The sequence below is a fragment of the Schistocerca cancellata genome, chromosome 6 (assembly GCF_023864275.1).
Source record: "Schistocerca cancellata isolate TAMUIC-IGC-003103 chromosome 6, iqSchCanc2.1, whole genome shotgun sequence".
Lineage (NCBI taxonomy): Eukaryota > Metazoa > Arthropoda > Insecta > Orthoptera > Acrididae > Schistocerca > Schistocerca cancellata.
The window spans coordinates 112,827,150-112,831,954 of record NC_064631.1 but is presented as its reverse complement, the minus strand read 5'-3'; positions in this window follow the sequence as shown (position 1 = coordinate 112,831,954).

Genomic DNA, 4,805 nt, shown 5'->3' with positions numbered 1-4,805 from the left:
AAAGTAATGGCTCCGAATTTTTTATGTGACGTCTGTGAACTGTATTCCGTATATTTAATGTTTTCATACTGCATTTCAAATGTGTTTAAAATGGTTTTCACTGTCATGGTATCAAGAAGATGTAGTGTTCTTTGAAAATATGCAAATAATGCAGTTTTACGATGATAACGTACACTTTGAGAGGACTATTTTTCGCAGTAAAACTTATGCTGTTGTATGATAAATTGTTGTCTATAGAAGACTTCCCTCTAGGCGAAGCTGACGTGTGTGTGTGTGTATTAATTGTGTTGAAATGTATGTAATTCTATTTTTCGTCTCATGAAATGGAAATTTTCAGAATTTGGCAGCTCAATGTCAATGTCTCACGGCACTACAACCGAAGTTCTGTAAGTGTTCGTTGCATGTTCGGTAGTAAAGCGTATTTTTAGAACGAACAGTACGCTTACACCTACAGCCACAGCTGCATACAGACCGCACAATCAACTGCGTGGTGCTCGGAAGAGGTGCCTTGTACTAGTGGTAGTCATTTCCTTCCCTTTACCACCCGTAGATGGAACGAGGAAGAAACGACTGTCTGTATGCATCCGTGGGGCCACTAGTTTCAGCACACGCCTGAACTGCTTTTTTTCTTCCTTTAAATTAACCTGGTGGGGATCCCACACAGTCGAGCAGTACTGAAGTATTCCTTGAAAAATGAGTTACATTTTCCTAAAATTCTTCCAGTAACTCGAAGTCAACCATTCGCATTCGCTACCAAGGCCCTTACGTGCTCGTTTCAAAAAAAAATTGTTCAAATGGCTCTGAGCACTATGGGACTCAACTGCTGTGGTCATAAGTCCCCTAGAACTTAGAACTACTTAAGGGGCTCCGGAAAGGCTCAAAATCATGAAAAGTTCAATTTTTACTTTTTTGCGTTTTCTGAATCTGCAGACTATTACCTTTTAATAGATATATAATTTATTCAATTCCGAAGACTACTACTATTTTTAAATTTTTTTTTTGAAATGTGTTCTATATGGGCGTGACCCACTGTGGCGCTGTTAAACTGCTGTCAAATGGTGTTATTATTAACGTCCGTGTTCATCAGGTACATTTTAGTGATGTGAGATAAAGTATGTGTTGTGGCTAACCTGTGATGGTTCAATATATATCGCTGGTGTGATTGTCGATTGTTTCATGTTTATTTACTCTGTCGTTATCTCGAAAATATTCGTAATTAATTCTGTTTCTTGAGTCTCTGTTTTGTTGAAGTATAATAAAGAGTAAAAGTAAAGTTGCTGTTGCGACTTTCAATGATGTCAACACTGTAAGGTGCAAGGTATTTAGAAATATGGGAATGAAGATAGGTTCTAACATGGTACGAGCGATGCTTGCTTTAGACAAGGAACGCCTTCGGGCTGCAGACAGGGCTGTAAAGAGTCTAGAAATACAAGCAAGAATAAACAGGAGGAGGAACAAGAGGAAGCTGGAGGAGGAGATTGCAGAGGATGAAGATAATCCATCCTATGGACCTGGAATGCACTAAAAAGTTAATCCAATCTTTGTCGCTCGATTCCCAAAACTTTTATTTTCTCATACTAATTACATGTTTTCTAAGGATCTTCCAAACATATTTGTTTCAAACTTTCAGTAAATGTTACACAGTACCTTCTGCATAATTTAACACAGCCTTTTTCCAAAAAACTGTATATTTTTGAATATATAAATAAAAAATTGCAAAAAAATGTTGTGAATTTTCGTTACAATTGGAAAAAAATCATCTTTAACAACTGAACTAAAATTTTGTAAAATCCCTGTGTTAAGTTGTAGCCCATATTCCAATAAATAATCTGTAAAAAGTTCAACTTCCTACCTCAAATACTTTGTGAGGAAAGATGTAATTTATAAGCGATATTTTAACATTGCAAGTATAGGGCGTTCCGGAGCCCCTTTAACCTAACTACCTAAGGACATCTTCTTTTCTGTAGTGTTCGTTGCCTAATTTGTGTTCTTTAGCACCTGGGGGGGGGGGGGGGGGGCAGTCTCCTTCCCCTTGGGGTTTTGTCTGCTCTGCGACTTTGTCTCGCTTGTTTTTGGAATGGGGGACTGATGACCTTAGCTGTTTAGTCCCCCTTAAACATCCCAACAACCACCACCACCATCACACACATCCATGCCCGAGGCAGGATTCGAACCTGCGACCGTAGCGGCCGTGCGGTTCCAGACTGTAGCGCCTTTAACCGCTCGGCCACTCCGGCCGGCTGCTCGTTTCATTTAAAATAGATTTCCAACGTCACCCATAGATATTTTATCGACGTGCACATCACTCATGCTGTATTCGAACGTTACATGATTGTTTCTCCTACACATCCGCATTAACTTACATTCTTCTACTTTTAGAACATCTTCCATTCGTAACACCGACGTGAAATTCTGTCCAAGCCATCTTGTATTCTCTTATAGTTGGCTAACGATGACAGCTTCCTGTACACCAGCAGACAGCCGCAGACTGCTGCCCTCCGTGTCCACCAGATCACTTCATATACAGAGAATAAGGGCGGTCCCGGCACACCTCCGATGCGCACTCCTGACGGTACCCTCGACTCTGATGAACACCTGCCGTTGAGGGCAACTGACCGGGTTCTATTAGTAAAGAAATGAGCCACTCTTACACATGAGAACATAATCCGTATGCTCGGACTATTTTTATCAGTCTGCAGTGGGGCTCTGAATCAAACGATGTCCGAAAATCTAGGAATATGGATTATACGCGTTTCCCTTCATCCCTTCATCCTTGTTTTTGCAGGGCATCATGTGAGAAATCAGCAAGTAGCGCTTTGCACGAGAGATGCTTCCTAAATACGTGCTGGGTTGTGGACAGTAGCGTTTATGCCTTAAAGCTATATGTTCTGCCTTACGGCAGGTCTTGTCGTACGGGAAGAGTCGTCAGAGAGGTCCACCGCATGAGCGTCTAGGGAAGTGATTCCAGTGGTGGTTTCCCGTTGCCTTCCACTGATGATGATGAAATGATAATGAGGACAACCCAACACCCAGTCCCTGAGCGGAGAAGAAAAAAATCTCCGACCCAGTCGGTAATCGAACCCGCGCTGACCAATTTTTTAAATTTTTTTTATGGCGTGACATTTTTTTCTCATTTTGTTCGATATAGTTCGTTGCGTGTGGCCTGGGCAGACGTCACAAGACATCCGTTCAAGTTGATCGTTGTTGCTTTGACTCACTTTTTTCTTATTACAGAGAGCACGTAGCCCTCTGAGCGAACACGCTGAGCTACCGTGCCGGCACCACGCAGCTATTGAGGGGGACTTCACATGCCTTAAAGAAATTTATTATATTCGAACTGAGACCATGCTCAAGAATTCTGTGGAAAACTTATATTAAGGATATTGGCCTGTAATTTTGCGGCTCCATTCTATCACCCACTTGAATTGTCCTTGCTATAAAAATAAATTGGGTTTCTATCCGGTCTTGGCGACTTTTTTTTTCTAGTCTTTCAGGACGCCTCTTTCCCTATCCTCCTTACGGGAGTCTCTGCGACGTTCAAACGATGGTATATCTATACAATTCTCCTGAATGAATGATTTTTTAAACGAAAATTAAAATTTCAGTCTGGATAGAAATCGTCGACTCGCTTAGTAATTTGCATACGACGGTGGAAACAGTTGTACGCTTCGTGGCTCAACATTTTTATAGATGCAGGAATTGCTAAGTTTGCCTGTCGATATTTCCGCGTTCTCTTTCTAATCGAGAGGCTCATAATCTCTGCTTCCAGAACGTTTTCTGAATTTTATTATTAAACGACGGAGCGTCTTCTTCGCTCTTAATCTGCTTCGTCAGCACATGCTTCTCCAGAGCATGATTTACAGCCGGTTTAGTCTTGGCCCATATTTCATATACTCTTATCGTATTGGAACTAATGGAAGATCATTTACTGTCTACGTAGAATGCTACTAACTGTTCAACTGCCCTTTCTAGTTTAAAAACCCGTAATAGCTTTCTTGATGGATTAAATTTAGACTCTGTACTATTTCCACTTAGTCGGTTCAGTACCAATGATTGCGGTAGATTTTAATGGCATGTGTCTGTCCTAGCAACTTCAGAAACCTCTTTCTTTTGTCTTTCCGGAAAGTATTACACGCATTCCTCATCCGCATGAGACTTTCCGAATGAATGATAATTTGAGTTCCTCATTCCTGTCTGTCAGTCCTTCCTATAAATTCCCTCCTGACGACAAAAATAAGACAAAGTTAGTGTAGCCATTGTCTCTCCTCCCATGTTGTGGGCGTCGCGCACCTCTGAACTTTGCTGTCTGTTGTTCTTCTCCTAGCACGAATCGCTTCTGTGGTCCATGGCTGCATATGAATTTCTCCTCGACAATGCCGGACCTATCCCATACAAGGTGAGTAGCAGCGTCACATTTTCGTCTTTCGTCGATTGATAACGGATGGCATGGTAAAAGTTACTTACCCCTCATTAAATTTCTAAAATGCAACACAGCGTCCTTAGTGAGCACCTGAATTCGTCAACTTTACCTCGGAAGCCGATTAACGGATCTCACATATTTATAATATTATGGTTGCTCCCCTTCACAAAAGGAAGAGGAATTTAATCAAAAGATGCTTGACAGCCTCCAGTCCGAAGCGCTAACTTCAGCCCAAATGTATGTCTTTATTTTTCTCCTCTTGTGGGTGGGCCCCTCAGCCTCAACAAATTTGAGGAACGACTTCATAATGCGCTGTGTCTGAAACATGTAGTGCATTAATACAGTGCTTTGAAATACAGCCTATTATGGAGCAATAACTTTCTTC